The 16,854-nt window shown below is 45.3% G+C and overlaps 1 protein-coding gene across 1 annotated transcript in view; it reads right to left on the reverse strand.

Annotated features, from left to right (window-relative positions):
• STRA6 (signaling receptor and transporter of retinol STRA6) overlaps positions 1 to 14,511 on the reverse strand; it is a 101,525-nt gene extending 87,014 nt beyond the window's left edge. The window contains exon 1 of the mRNA XM_082254939.1: positions 14,388 to 14,511. The gene's annotated coding sequence lies outside the window, so the exon portion shown is untranslated. The remainder of the gene's footprint in view (positions 1 to 14,387) is intronic.
• Between the last annotated feature and the right edge of the window lie 2,343 nt (positions 14,512 to 16,854).

Genomic DNA, 16,854 nt, shown 5'->3' on the forward strand with positions numbered 1-16,854 from the left:
ACTATTTTCAATAAAGAGCAACCTTGTTTGTAAAAAAAAAAAAAACCCTTCATTTCTTTGTAAGAGGGCAAACTTACAAAATCTGCAGGGGATCAAATATTTTTTTTCCCCACTGTATGTAGGAGAATTTGTTTCTCTGTGTGACATCTGAGGCCAGTCACTTCACTGGGTATATGGAAGGGTTCAAAGCCACTTTAAAGACAACCAAAGCTGCTTTTGTTGTTGCTTTTCATTTTTTATTACTTTTTTTAAGAGCACGGATGGCCACAGTCACAGATATAGCAAACTCCTTGAACATTCCACTGACCATACACGACTAGAGATTTCACTTACCGTGGGCCTGATGTACTAAAGTGTGAATTGCAGGGAACCTGTGTTCACTTCAGTCTTCAATCATGTAGAGCAGCTTGATTTTTTTAATGAATTTCTCAGCACACGTTTGGATGTTTGACGTGCACACAGATGCCCTTTAATGCGGTTCACCTCACATCACATCACACTTTAGTAAGTCAGATTGAACGCTATGTCTGAGCAGCAGTGCACAGAGCTGAGTGTCTATGTATAATGAATGAGGATATTTGCAGCTCATACTTTCAGAATATTTTGTTGTATTCCTATACCTATTTCTATAATTCTCTACTGGTTACATAAAGATAAGCCAACATCATGATGATTATTTATGAAGAACTCAACATGCTGAATTATTCAAAGCCATTTAAAGTGTATCTAAAGTTACAACTTTTTTTTTTTAGTGTTGAATACGGTGCTGGAATGGTTAAAGCTGAAGTTTAATCTGCTTATGTTCTGCCTTCTCTGGTTCTTTCCACCCTACCCCCCTTTTCCAATCAACATGCCTAGGGAATTTAAATAAAACCTTAATTTACACCTTTAATTACATACCTTATTTTAGAAAAAATAGGTCTATGCTCTTCTCTATGCAATGCAGGCAGTTCAGGGACCAGCATAGCTCCCTTAAAATGTCACAGCCGCCTGCCCCAGTACCCCTCTCAAGAGCTCACAGCCCCGATGCAAGAAGCTGGCTGACTCTTGGGGGTGGTTATGCAAAAATCAAAATGCCACTGATGTACTGATTTCAGTCTGGAGGAGTGGAAGATCCTAGGCAGACTGACATAGGTAAAGCCCAGATGTGATGCTAAAATCTCCATGATTGAAAGAACTGAAATACAACAAATCAAAGAAGTAGGCCAAGGGGAGTCAGGCTGGGGAGGAAAGTGCTAGATAATGCTGGACGTCCTCCACCCAGGAAATGAGGTGGGCTCTATCTGACTTGTTGCAGCTTCTGATGCACTTTGTGAGAAGCTCACAGTGTGCAGTGAAATCAGAGCAAGTTCAGAAAAGGAGAGCAGCCTGTACAACTATGTAAGATGAAGGTAAGGCTAGAGTACAGCTTTAAACCTCTAGTAAGTTGTTTCTCTTTCTTGTGTCCTATTTTAAAGTTTTCATTTCATTTTCTGTTCCAAGTAAGAGAAATCCCCTATTAGACTGCTTTTACCGGAAACCTATTGGAAGATTTCCTCTCAAATCCTGTCCCTAACAGGGTCCCAGCTGAGTTCATTCTGAACCCAGAAGTACCTGTATTGCTGAGCCAATGAGCTGTGAGTGGGAGATTCCCCCCTGCAGCTGCACGTAACATGTGGCTATATTAGGTCACTCATAGCTCCCAACTGTCCTTAGTTTCGAGGGACTGTCCCTCATTCAGAGCAATGTCCCTCTTTCCTCCTCATTTGTTCCTGATTTTGGTTTAATCTATATAGTTCTACATAAAATGCACTATTTATCTTTCAAAAAGTATTTCCCAGGGCTAAACCTTTCATTCAATTTCTAAATTGCTGCATTTGTAAATTCTAAAAGCCAATATAAAGGAATAGTAGTAGTAAAAAAAGAACTTCAGGGTTTAACCAATCAATTTTTTTTTTGACAATTCTCCTTTAAGGGGAGGGGCATGGCAGGGGGTGTATCTTATGCCTACATACTTTTGCTATTAGATGTCCTTTGTTCCCATTTCAGAAAGTTGGTTGGTATGGGGAAATAATGACATGAGCAGGCCTGGACTGGCCATAAGGCACTCCAGGGTCTTGCCCAGTGGGCCGGGGGCTGCCGGGCTGCATGTGGGGCCCAAAGCAGCTGCGGCAGCTGGACTCAGTGGGCTGCCCCTGGAGCCCATGCCGATCTCCCAGCCTCTTCACAGCCACCCAGCTGGGCTGTCCAGCGGCCACCCACTTAACCTCTTTGCGGCCACCCATTCAATTCATGGCATGGCCGGGGGGCAGAGACTAGAGGTCAGCTGATTCGTGAGGACCGTGAAGTGGGAGAGGCTGGAGGAGACCTTATCTCCTGATTTCAGCATAGGTGTCACTGTTGCCAGACACCACGGAACTGGTGACATAATGAAGTTGGAGACACAGTGACTATCAATGACCCATCCCCAGCACTGCCATTGATCCCTCCTCAGCACTACCAATGATCCCCCCCAGCACTGCCCCTGACCCACTCCCCATCTGCACTGCCACTGCCCCCCCAAGCACTGACCCCCCCCAGCGCTACCACTGACTCCCCCCCAGCACTGTCACAGATCCGATGCCCCCCAGCACTGTCACAAATCTGATCCCACCCAGCACTGCAACTGATCCAATCCCCCCAGCACTGTCACTGATCTGACCCACCCCAGCACTGCCACTGATCCCTCCTCAGCACTGCAACTGATCCAGTCCCCCCAGCACTGTCACTGATCTGACTGCCCCCCCCAAGCACTGCCACTGATCTGATCCGCACCAGCACTGTCACTGATCCGATCCCCCCAGCACTGCCACTGACCCCCCCCCAAAAAAACTGCCACTGACCCCATCCTTCAATGCACTGTCACTGATCCGATCCCCCCAGCACTGCCACTGACCCTCCAACACTATCACTGATCCCATCTCCCCCCCAGCATTGCCACTGACCCCCTCCCCCACAGCACTGCCACTGCACCCACCGATACCATCCCCCCCACAAGGACTGCCACTCATCCCCACTCCCCCCATCATTGCCACTCCTCCTATCCCCCCATCATTGCCACTTATTCCACCCCCCCATGCTGCCACTCACCCCCCCCCCCAAAGCCCTGCCACTGATCCCATCAATTCCCCCCAAGCACTGCCACTCATCCAATTCTCACCACAATGCCAATCATCCCAACAACCCACTAGTGCTGTCATTGATCCCATCCCCCCACACTGCCACTGATCCCACCTCCCCCTACTGTCACTTATCCTATCCCCCCACACTGCCACTGATCCAACTCTCCCTCCACACTGCCACTGAACCCATCCCCCTCCCACTCCCCCCCAGCGCTGCCATTCATTCCATCCCCCCAGCACTACCACTCATTCTATCCCCCCAGTACTGCTACTGATCTCGCCCCCCCCAGCACTGCCACTCATCCCATCCTCCCCGCACTCCCACTAATCCCAGCAACCCACCAGAACTGCCACTCATCCTACCCCCCACACTGCCTCTGATCCCACCCTCCTATACTGTCATTCACCCTACCCCCCAGCACTGCAACTGATCCCACCTTCCCTCAACACTGTCACTGATCCCATCCAATCCCCCTCCCCCAGTACTGCCACTGATCTCCTTCTCTTAGCTCTGCCACTGATCTCATTCTCCCAGCACTGCCACTGATCCCACCCATTCCCCCAGCACTGCCACTGATCCCAATTCCCCCAGCACTACCACTGATCCCACCCCCCCCAACCAGCACTGCCAATCATCCCAACTATCGGCCTGCACTGCCACTCATTCTATCCCCCCAGTACTGCTACTGATCTCGCCCCCCCCCCCCCAGCACTGCCGCTCATCCCATTCTCCCCGCACTGCCACTCATCCCAGCAACCCACCAGCACTGCCACCCATCCCATCCCCCCACACTGCCTCTGAACCCACCATCCTCCCTCCTATACTGTCATTCACCCTACCCCCCAGCACTGCAACTGATCCCACCCTCCCTCCACACTGTCACTGATCCCATCCAATCCCCCCCCAGCTCTGCCACTGATCTCATTCTCCCAGCTCTGCCACTGATCCCACCCCTCCCCCCCAGCACTCACTGCCACTGATTCCCAATTACCCCAGCACTGCCACTGATCCCACCCCCCCACCATCACTGCCAATCATCCCAACTACCGGCCTGCACTGCCACTCATCTTATGCCCCCATCACTGCCACTCGTCCCACCCCCCACGCTGCCACTGATCCCATCTAGTCCCCCCCCCCCAGCATTACCACTGATCCCATCCCCCACCAGAACTGCCACTCATCCCAACAACCACCATCAATGCCACTCATCCCATCCCCCCACGCTGCCACTGATCCTATCCAATCCCCCCCCCCATCCAATTTGGCTTCAAATTTTGCTTCAAATACACATTAAATAACCATTTCAGCCTATGATATAGACTTAAGCCAGGAACACACTATTCATTTTTTCGCTGGGTTGAACGAAAAAAAAAAAGAAACTTAGCTCTGGTCGGAGCCACTGTACTGTGTGCTGTTGTGTTCTGACAGGAAGATAGCCCCCCTGCCCCCTTGCCAGAACACTCATTGGCTGAGAGGAAGAAAGTCATTGGCTGAGAGTGCTGATTGGGAGCTGGTCGGTTGCCGGTTTTCCAGCATGCAGGTCCGACAGAAGCTGGTCAAACAGCTGGCTTCTGTTAGACTGGTTGGCTTACTCACGAGCCGAATGTCAGATGTTTATTTTTTTAACTCGCCTAGCATTCGGCCCATGTGTGTAGGGCTTAAGCCTATAACAATGGAAAGCACTTCTACTTTATCTCCTGATGACATAATCAATAGCACTGATTAAGGCAGCCTTTTACAACCAGGGAGCCTAGGCACCCTGGTATGCCTTCAGGTTTTTTCAGGGTTGCCTTAGTAAACATTTAAAAAAAAATGATATACAAGCCAGAAGTGGAATCAAGCCTGCCTTTTAGTTACACAAAGCCAAAGTTTTTTTATTGTGAACCATCACAGCCTTCTAGCTGCCATTGTCTTAACAACCAATGATGTCATCAGTTGATAAGGAAGACATTGGACACCTTCATAGCATCCTTGTTTGCCCCTCTCCATCAGCTCTGGGGTGACATTAGCTGAATAAGGGAGAAGAGAAACACTGGAATACTAGTCAGTATCAGTGTGCAAAGATGTATTTGCTTTAGAAAAATAATTAACCTCTAACGTTGGGTGTTCCACATGTGTGGGTTTAGTTTTTTTTTACATTTTAGAATGGTGTGCCTCGAGATTGTTCATCATTTTAAAGGGTGTCTTGCCTGAAAAAAGGTTTAGCAACACTGGCTTAAAGGATAAATTTAGCTGTAGTGTAAGGCCAGCCATTAATGGAGCAAATTTGTTTTCTGCAACCACGGGTTTCTCGATTCCCCCATCAAGATATACAGTGCTGACATGGGAATCCCTCCCGCCGAGCCATTGTATTCTCCCAAGGGAGAAAGGGGAAGCTGTCCCTGCCTGGAAAACACAGTGATTATTGCTATTGGCTATAGCAGTGCTCACATGTAAAATCTGGCAGGCTGGTTATACCCAAGATGATCGATTTTTTCAACTTGGGTACATTCAGCCTGCCCATACATGGTTCGAATATCGGTTGGTTTCTGCTGACTCTGCTGAGGTTTGAACTGTCTATGGCCGGCCTTAGTGCACACATTCCTACCCACAGCCCTCTGCACTGTAGAGAGGAATGCCATACACGATTATTATTTCTTTTTTTCATTCAACTAGCTGGTTGAACGAGAAAAATGAACCGATTCCCTCATCCACACATTTGATGTTGATGGGGGAATCCTTTCCGCTGAGCTATTGTATTCTCCCAGTGGCAAGCCTTCCGGGCCATCAGAGTACAATGATCAGTGTTGCTGGCTATAGCCAGTGGCACTGAACATTTGGGAAAAACCCAACAGGCTGGTTGTACACAAGTCGATCAATAGACCAAAATTTTATTCCATGTATGGCTGGCCCAACTTTGTAGGATGCATAATATAATTTTGTTGAGGTGTACACTGCCTGGCCTGTCCAGGGCTTATGATTGAGGATATTGGCCATCCCCCACTTTAACACCAGGCATGGCACACAGGCATTGCAGATATCGCTTTTACTTTGATATTATTTTAGGTATTCTGCAAAGGAGTGTAGCAGTATCTCCAGCATCAGTGCTGGATATGGGTCTGCCATGGTTACCATTAACACCAACAGCACATTTAAGCTTGTTGCCCAAGTGTGAGATCTGAGATAATGAACAGTCCGGCATCTTTGGTTTTTAGTTTTATTGTAGGAACTTGGATGGGAGAAGAGAATGAGTGGGATACTCCTCTGGCTCAACTAGTTACAGAATTGGGACACTTGAGAAAAAAATGCCGTCTAGCGCTGTCTTGGCGCCAGCTGAATGCCGACTAAGGCTTACTGGCGCTTGTAAATCTGACTTGCTGTCTGTGAACTGAAACTTGACTTCTGATGCTTCCTCACAGCTCGAAAGTCCTGTGCACTGCTCCCTGTAGTCTTCTCTGACTGAGGTAGCCACTAGCAATGATGCTGCAACACTTAACACTTTACACTTCAGGGCCCAACCGCTGGCACCCCCTTTACTCTTCAGGGTAATCTCTGGCACCCCCCTTTACTATATTCCTGTACCGGCTAGCTAGCTCCTGGATCCCTCTGACCGTCTCTGGAGTGGTCCCCTCTGCTAGGCAGACCCCAGGGGCAGTTTTCAGTACTCACGACTCCGAATGCTTTCTGAAACTCAACCCCAATGCTTCGCTGGTCCTCGGCACACTGGATCCTCACTGCAGCTCAGCTCGGCCCTGTGTCCGCCTGGGACACCCGATTCTTCCTGATAGGAGGAAAGACAGCCATCACCTCCCTCCTGGGACTCTGTTTCCCGCCAAAGACAATCTGTCATGCGCCCCTCACAGACTTATACCCCCTCCCAGAATGCTGTGCGGCAGAATCTGCCCTTCCAGGATGGATACAAGCCCTGGTGTGCTATTGGTCAGGTTTCCTCCACTGCCCAATGAGAGCCCTCATTGGGATACAGTGGGGAGACTCCCCAACACAACAGGCATACATGGGAACACATGCCAGCCTAGCTGATAAGCAGACAAAGCCCACTATACTTTACCTAGCACCTACAGTGGAGGGTGCTTCATCAGTATCAGTTGTTTTGTCACCTTTTATTTAAAGCTACGGCCTTTACATAGAAAGGATGCGTGATGTTGCAATGCGTAAAGTGTATCTAAATCCAACAACAAAATACTGCAGCTTAGCATTCCTTAGATGTGGTGGCTTCATCAGTTTTCCTTTTTTTTAAGCTAAGCATATTTTCTACTAGTAAAGAAAAATACTCTTTGAACCTACTAGAAATCCAGTGTCTTCGTAACTTCCTAGACCCCTAGGCCCCATTGTTTTCAGTGCTAAACTGAAACAATGGGGTCTATTTACTAAAAGCAAATTTACTGTGCACTTTTGAAAGTGCAGTTGCTCCAGAGCTTAGTAAATGAGGGAGAACTCTGTTGGTGTCCATCATCCAATCATGTGCAAGCAAAAATGCTGTTTTTTTTAATAATGATTGCCTGTGATTGGTTGTTCTTTGTAAAATGAAGCTTCACCTCATTTACTAAGCTCTTGTATAGTGCAAATGCACTTTCAAAAGTGCACAGTCCATTTGCCTTTGGTAAATCAACCCAAATGTTATCAGCTTTCTCAGCTATTTTTTGTGAAGTACAAAACAGATCCCCTCATATACTGGAGAAAAGCAGAGGAAGAGGTGTTTGAAGTTCAAATCAAGCGATCAGCCTAGGGTGACAACCCCTAGCTACTCTATGAGTGGTCGTTGTCACCTTAGGACAGGAAGTGTTTAACATAGATGGATTGAAATTCCCACTGAACCAGCCGCATTTTGATCTGTCTATGGGTAGGCTGGTTGTACTGAAAATCGATCCATCGCCCAACTTCAGGACAACCAGCCTGTTGGTTTTTTTTTACCAGATCACAGCCAGCAGTGACCATTTTATTCTGCCAGTGGCGAAGGCTCCCCACTGGCAGAACACAATAGTGCTGTGAGAGGCATTCCCCCATCAACATCCATCAATTAATCAATTTTCTTCCCTTCATTGTATTTTGCCGGTGGGGAAAGCTCCCCGCGCTCCCCCGATGGTAGAAAACAATAGTGCTGCAGGAGGGATTCCCCAGTGTCCAGGAGCGATGTACCCCAGCTATCTGTATATAAAGGCAGTTAATTGCAGTGGAAAGAATAAATAAGTAAACAGTTGCTGTACATAAGGCAAGAATTTACTACCGCAGCTAAACGCAGCCACATGTAAACGCAAGTAATCGCACATAATCGCAATTTACAAATGTGAGTAACCTTTGCCCCAGGAGTGTTGAAATTTCAGAATAATAAAACATGCTTTTACCAGCGGCAGAACAACCACCCGTGTGAAAGGGGCCTAAATGTGTCAACCTAAATTGTTGTCAGTATAGCAATTGCAACTAAGTATCATGGGACAATGACATTGGGGACATTTTGCCTTACTTTGTTATTCTTTGAGGATACACAGGCATTGTACTGTATTGTCTATGCTATGGAGAGTTACAGGTCCTGGAACAGGGGAGGACTGGGCCAGGGAACAGGGGGGCAATTGCCCCCCGGGCCGCTCTGATGCCCCGTAAAAAGGCTGCGCAGCTTCTGCCACAGACATGCCTAAAGGATTCCTGGTGAAGAGAAGTAAAAAGTCTCCACTGCTGACCTACTTAGTGAGGCATGAAAACAAGGACAGAGCGCAGGCCTTCCCTCTAACATGGATGGTGTAAACTGTGTATGAGCTGAGGCAGGTTCCATGCCCCACTGGAGACTCTCCTCCCCTGGCCAGCCCCGGCCGAGCTGTCCCAGCTCCACCCTGGTGGCCAGGTCAAAAACCTGAATTTGGCCAGTGAGTAGAGAGTACCTGGAGTGGAGCTTCAGCCTGGAATGGGGGTCAGGAGGAGGACGGGAAGAGGGAGAATGGGAAGAGGCACCATGGGCCTCTGGTTTGTACTTGCCCCCTGGGTCGAAAGTTGCCAGTCAGCTCCTGTCCTGGAATGACATACACTGACCATTGATTGCCCCTGTAGGGTGAAGAGGTAATCTCTTGGGGCTCATTCACATGGACTTAATATACACTGTATACACTGTGCATAGAGTGTAGTTTTGTGTACATGTTTGCAGCTTTCTACTAGTCCACAAAGTTGCAATGAGCAGCTTGAAAAAAAAAAGATTTTGGCTGTAATATACGTTCACAAACATTTGTTCTAACATTTATATGCATAAAGTGGGCAGCGTACAGGGACCCTGTTGGTCGCTGTCACTCGTCCAGGCCGACATCAATATCAACAAGGTGTAATTAGTGCTGCTGGTGCATCAATGACTCATTCAGATCAATCAGCAGCACCATATTTACAGATTGTTGATATCGATATGTCGGCCTTAGCAGTGGCAGTCAATAGAATCTCTATACACTGGACACTATACTCATGTGAACATTGCACAAATGTTACATACATACACAAAAAAAGAAGGATCTTTCTGCCAGGACCCACCAATAGGATCCTACGAATAATGTGGCCTTATTTTAGATATGTCCGCATCAATAAGCCCTTAGGAGTATGATCTTTGGGAAACAGTCAGATCCCCCCATTTTATGGTAGTAGGATGTTGTGTAATACACCCATACAACGTATTTTCTACTATTGCTTTACTTATCTGTGAATAGCAGATATCATCACCACTAGAGATAACGCATCATAACATGTTAATAGGCAAGACAATTTGAAGCGGTTAATAAATAACACAGCTGGCTAGAAATATAATAACACAAACCTGTGGCAGAATAAAGTTACAATGCACTTTGTTTCCTTGTTATCACAGAATGTAAAATGCGAGCCTATGATCGTGGCCGCACACGACCTGGTTCTGATCACGTTCACGTACCAATTGAATGAGATCAGAAATGAACGAAGATCGAGCTATGTAGGGTTTCTCTAACTGGCTGACTCTAAATAGTACTTGTAAACAAGCAGATTTTTTTGCAACGTGAAAATCTCTATGGGGGTTGTTGACACCAATGAATGCGTGCAAACTTGCGTGTTTTTCCAAACCACATAAAAACACATGCAGACATACGCAAGATAAATTCATTCTTAATGGCACCCCCATGCATCTAGAAAACAAATATGTATTTGTGCCCTCCAAAACGCATAGTACTGCAGTACCATGTGTCTTGGTGTGGTGCTGTTTTAAAAATTGTGCATGTACTTTTTTTTTTAATTATTGGGCTGTCCTACACATCCTGGAACATGCGGGAACATGCAAAAAAGTGTGTGCGCTTGGACGCACCTCCCGGTGTGAACGAGCCCTCCGAGACAGCACTAAATCATCCCTTTTCTATGGAGAACAGGAAAGGATGGGGTGTCTGGCCGGTCACAGCTGCCTGGGCTCACTACTAACTGCCTATGGCCAGTCTCTAATATACCAGGATAACTGTGGCATTGATTTACTCAAACTCTGCTTCCAGTTTTTTTATGTCAAAGCCTAAAGTAAAAGTCCACCCTAACACTAAAATCCCTGCATCTACAGACATCCATGATCCAACACTAACCTATCTAACCCTGTAAAGAAGATGAGAAGACAACCACCTCTCTTGTGAGCAATCCCGGTGCTGTGGGTGCTGGCCCCGGCTCGCCACCACCGCAACAGTAGAAATGTAGGAGAAATCGGCCGCACACCACCAGCTGCTAGGAAGCGGAATCCTTTATTAACGAACATCAAAAGGTACACAGGATACAGAGATAGACGCCTTTAACATTTTTAAAGTGATAGTTTACTAAAAGTTGCAGTGAACAAGCACTTTGAAAATGTGAAACGCGTCTATCTCTGTGTCCTGTGTACCTTTGACGCATGTTAATAAAGGATTCATCTTCCAAGCAGCTGGTGGTGTGGCCGATTTCTCCTTCATAGCCCTGTAAAGAAGAAATCATTATACTTACCTTTTTTGAAGCCGATCTGACCCGATACCCACGCTGAGCTGTCAGCCGCGGCTTTGCTGTGGAGGCGGGTGCAGAGGACACGGCTGACAACGGAAGCCCCATAGTAACTCTATGGGTGACGTCACTTCCCATTCATTTCACAACTGTTGTCTGCCGTGTCCTCTGCAGAGCTTCCGCCACTGGAGATCAGATCGGCTTAAAAATAGGTATGTATTCTGATTTCTTCCTTACAGGGCTAGATAGGTTAGTGTTAGATAATGGATGTCTGTAGATGCAGGGATTTTAGTGTTGGGGTGGACTTACACTTTAATTGAACAAGTTGAAGTCAGAAGCTGATTGGCTACCATGCACAGCTGCAGCAGATTTTGCACTTTACAATTTTAGTAAATTTTAGTAAATCAACCCCATGTCATTTTGATGCGAGAATTTAGATGGTGAAATGACCCCCTTTTCCCAGAGAATGTCTTTAGATTACACTGACTTCCTAAAAAGTGAAACTGAAAATTAAAGAGGGAAGGAAGGAATATGTTCTTCAATTAAAAAAAAAACACATAGCACATTCCTTTAAAAAAAATGACAGGCCAGACCCTAAAATTCCAGGCCAGTATGCAATGTCTGGGGATTTCTTCGCTTTTGAAGTCTAACTGTCATCTTGGTTTATCACTGCTCCAAGCTGCAGAGATTTCCGATTGTTCGTGCTTCTGCACTTTAACAATACATATAAAATAAATCTGTTGCATCAGTAACAAGATTAAAACAAAGCAGAAATCAGCGTGCCTGCCATTGCTGAGTAGCCACCAGTGGAAAATAGCTGTTTGCTTTTTTCTTTAAATCTCCTACACAATAGGAGACATTTGCAAAGAGTAAGGAGCTCATTATTCAATATGGCCGTACCCAGGGAGATTCCTGTACATTGTAACTATTAATCCATGTTCTTCCAGACTCAGCACAAACATGTACTTTAGCTAATTAATGAGTTGCTACGACTCCAAGTGCTTGCTGTTTGTTTACAGATTCCCTTCAGAGACTTTTTTCTGCATTATTTCTCAGCAGGCGTTATAAATGATACGACACCTCCATTGCATATGGTTTGTCTGCTACAGGTGGAATCAGAAGTACATGGAAAATATAATTTATTCCCAACAATCCTTGGAATTTATTAATTAGATGAAGTTGATATTAAGTAGAACTTGTGACCGATTATTGTAAGTTTTGCTAAGGTGTAAAAAAAATCTGTCATAACTCTGCCTGTAACGAGTTTTACAGGCAGAGAAGCTATTTGGAGAAATTGGGAGAGTATGGAAACATCAAATATCAGTTCCAGAGGAACATAATAATTTTAGTTGCAAATATTCAACACGATATTGACACATCTGACACAATCATCGATTTGCTCCAACATAGAAAAGTTTGTATTTACCTCCACTTTCCTGATCACTGATATGGCCGTATTTCTTTAAGAACTCATAGCAACAATAGCACCATACAGTAAGGCTACATTTAAATGTGCACCTTAAGATCGCTTTTCAGAGGCGTCTAATGCTGGCCATACACTATACGAAAAATCGGCCGAAATTCGGTCATTTGGACAGTTTTTTCGTTTTTCGGCCAGCTAATGGGCACGAATCGGTAATCGGTTGTGAAGTTTTTGAGCGGAAAAAACGAAGGACACGTTTGTTAATTTTCTGCCGAAAAAATGAGTTTGAACAATTTTTCGTATAGTGTATGGCCAGCATTACAGGCAGTTAGGAGGCAATGTGGTGCCTCCCCACTACCTTCTTAACCCAGTAAATTCTGCTCCCCTGTCACATGCATTACTCAAAGTTGCGGAGTTTCCGATTGAATGGGCCATGCTGGCCAGCAGTACTGCCCTTTAAATACACCAGGAGTGATCATTTTTGCCAAAGGCAGAAAGCAAAGCATCATGACCACGGCATGTGAACCCCCCTGTCCATACCCCTGCCGCTGCCTAAGTTGGGGTGGTTTGGGGGCACTAAAAACGCAAGTTTTTAGTGCTGGTTTACATCATATACAATCCAGTACATTTTCATTTTTTTTGCTGCATCAAAAACACATGGACAGTAAGTTATGGCTTTCAATGGAAAAAGTTCACACCATGGCAGTGCGTTCCAGTACAGTCAACAAAAGTAGAAAGTTTTTTCTGAAAGGAACTGAACTGGAATGTGGCAAAATGCATCAAAAACGCACCAGAACACATCTAAACGCATCAAAAATGCCCCAGATTGCATTACAGCAAAACAAATAAAAATAAAAAAACAGGAAAGTATTGGGAAAAAAGCAAGAGGGGAAAAATGCACTGGAACGCATTGAAAGCGCATCAAAAACATACTGGAACGCATCAAAAATGCTATGAAGAAACGCATCCAGACTGCATTTCTGTGATGTGAACTAGCCCTTAAAGTCCCCCAACTGCAAGCCTAAATGGGTCCTGAAAGTTTTGCAAATAAGAACTACTTTGTCGCAGCATTGGTACTAGCAATGAACATGCCACGGGGTGTTCTCCTACATACAAAGTGTGTCGCACGTGCCTTATTAAATGACCCCCAATGTGCATGTCTATGGAACCGCAGACATACGCAAGATTAATTCATTCTTAATGGCACATGCCCAGTATGCACTGGAATGTGGCAAGATGCATTAAAAACGCACCGGAACACATCTAATCAGATCAAAAATTCACCAGATTGCATTAAAGCAACAAAAAAAAAACAGGAAACTTTGGGGAAAAAAGCAAGAGGGGAAAAACGCACTGGAACGCATTGAAAACGCATCAAAAACACACCAGAACGCATCAAAAATGCATATGCAGAAAGGCATCCAGACTGCGTTTCTGTGATGTGAACTGGCCCTTAATGTCCCTGAACTGCAAGCCTAAATGAACCCTAAAACTGTTGCGAATAAGAGCTACTTGAATTTGTTGAAATTGTCGCATGCGTTGGTTCTAACAGTGAACATGCCATGGGGTGTTCACCTACATACAAAGTGTGTCGCAAGTGCCTTTTTAATTGGCCCCCAATGTGCCTGTCTATAATTAGGAAACATAATATAGCAATATATTATCTTACATTATATTTTTGCTAAGTGACACAAAACAACTTAACTTTTGTCTGAGAATAGACGTTGTCACCTGTGATTGATTCTGGAATACACTGATCCTGACTGCCTGTCCCTGTACTACAGACATTCCTCTTACCCCACTGTACACTGCGGCACAGGATGAACCCAGCCTGCCTAGAATAGGAATCCACCTGTCAGTCCCCCATGCATAGACCAACCTTGACTGCTGGAAGCTGTGGCCCTCCCGGACAATGCAGAGCAGAAGAAACACCTGTGATCTGAATCCTGAAAATGTGTGCAGGCTCTATTCACTCCTCTAGACTGGAAGTTATGGAGGGGGGTGCTTTATCTGAGATGAGGAGGTGGGGGAGAGTGCCCAGACAGAGCAGGCAAAGTTCAGTGGGAGGGGGTAGAACTTTACACCCCGCGCAGCAAGGAGGTAGTGGATGTTATCCAAGAAAAGGGGGGTGTGGGTGGTGGTAGGACTAATAACACTACATCAGCAGCATTACCAACTTCCTGACATACCTCCAGACTCATCTGCTGCTTCTTTTTAAATCTCAGAGCCATTGTAGAGAACACCTGAATCTATCCGTCACTCTAATGATCAAGGGATATGAAGAGGTGTATATAACTCAGTTATGGTTCAGTTAGGAGAAAATCATTGAGCTTCACTAACAACCGAAAAAGCAGCGAAGCGGCCCATTGCAATCAATCTCAGATCAGGTTTCAGTTGTCTAAAGAAGACCTCTAACTAACACCTTACGCTTGTATTCCTTTGCAGATGCCGGTCCCACGCTTCCTTAACCTCTAGTTGGCCTGCCGGCTGATTGTAGAAGAGGGGAGCCGCTACCCCACCCCCTGTTATGGCTGTTTATTGGCAAAATTAGGGGACGGGGTAATAAAACCCCCCCCGTTTATGTCTAATGTAGAATGCAAGCAGAATGAAGATAAAGAACGTGGTGGCATGGGTCCAAAAGCACCAAGAAAGAGAGAAAAGCCCAAGGTAAGTTCATTATCATTCTTAGGGGGTTGTGTAATGAGGGTAACGGATGCTGATTTCTAATTGCTGCCCTTAGATTAGCGCACATAAGCTTAGTAAATAAAGACACATGTCGAAACTTTGTTTGGTCTTATTGTGCTCTATAATTATTTTGTATTTTAGCATCACTTAACCCCTCTTACAATTCTTGTGTAAAACACATTTCTCCATGCAGAAACTTTTTTTTTTTTATCTTTTCTTATTCTGTGTCGGGATTAGCAACTCAGTGTTTCCTCTATAAACTCCACAGACAGCTGTCAGCGCACTGAGCATTGCAGCTGGCGATATAAGATCCAGCACTGTATCAATCTAAGGAATGTGAACTATGATGTACTTATGTTGTGCTCACCATTACAGGTTGGAATATTCAATAAATAAAAGCAATTCAAACCCATGTCCAGACATAGCTGAAAAAAAGGGACTTATACATTTGGATAAGACCACTGACCCCCCCCCCCCCCCCCGCCTACATCTTAAAGGATAACTGCAGAAAAGTGCGTGAATTGGTGGCCATTCTTCTATTATAAAAGCCATTCAACCGTGTGTTCTTTGTGGCTTTGGCCCAGACAGAAAGCTTAGCCTGCATGTGTCACCATTTACCCTATGGAGAATATTTACAGTATCTCACAAAAGTGAATACACCCCTCACATTTTTGTAAATATTTTATTATATCTTTTCATGTGACAACATTGAAGGAATTACACTTTGCTACAATGTGATGTCAAAATTGGGCACAATTAGACCCCCCCCCCCCTGCCCCCGCAGTGTCATGTGACTCATTAATGTTACAAGGTCCCAGGTGTAAATGGGGAGCAGGTGTGGTAAATTTGGTGTTATCGCTCTTACTCTCTCATACTGGTCACTGAAAGCTCATGGCACTGAAAGCTCATGGCACCTCATGGCAAAGAACTCTCTGAGGATCTGAAAAAGAATTGTTGCTCTAAATAAAGATGGCCTAGGCTAAAAGAAGATTGCCAAAACCCTAAAACTGAGCTTCAGCACGGTGGCCTAGACCATACAGCGGTTTAACAGGACAGGTTCCACTCAGAGCAGGCCTCACCATGGTCGACCAAAGAAGTTGAGTGCACGTGCTCATATCCAGAGGTTGTCTTTGCTCCCCATTTACACCTGGAACCTTGTAACACTAATGAGTCACATGACACTGCGGGGGGGGGGGGGTCTAATTGGGCCCAATTTGGACATTTTCACTTAGGGGTGTACTCACTTTTGTTGCCAGAGGTTTCGACATTAATGGCTGTGTGTTGAGTTATTTTGAGGGGACAGCAAATTTACACTGTTATACAAGCTGTACACTCACTGAAAACATTGTAGCAAAGTGTCATTTCTTCAGTGTTGTCACATGAAAAGATATAATAAAATATTTGCAAAAATGTGAGATACTGTATCACTCACGCTCTCACTTTTGTGTGATACTGTATCGATGATGTCACCTAGAAAGTCAATGCTAATCAGTGAGACGGATTGTGAGATCACTTTACTCAAAGTTATTGTAAACCTCAGACAAGAAATATGAACTAAGCATATCTCTCTAAACTGTGTACTTGTCTCAATCTAGAGCACTAAGGGGTCGATTTACTAAAGACAAATAGACTGTGCACTTTGCAAAGTGCAGTTGCACTCT

Source organism: Pelophylax lessonae, assembly GCF_965119305.1.
Source record: "Pelophylax lessonae genome assembly, chromosome: 4".
Lineage (NCBI taxonomy): Eukaryota > Metazoa > Chordata > Amphibia > Anura > Ranidae > Pelophylax > Pelophylax lessonae.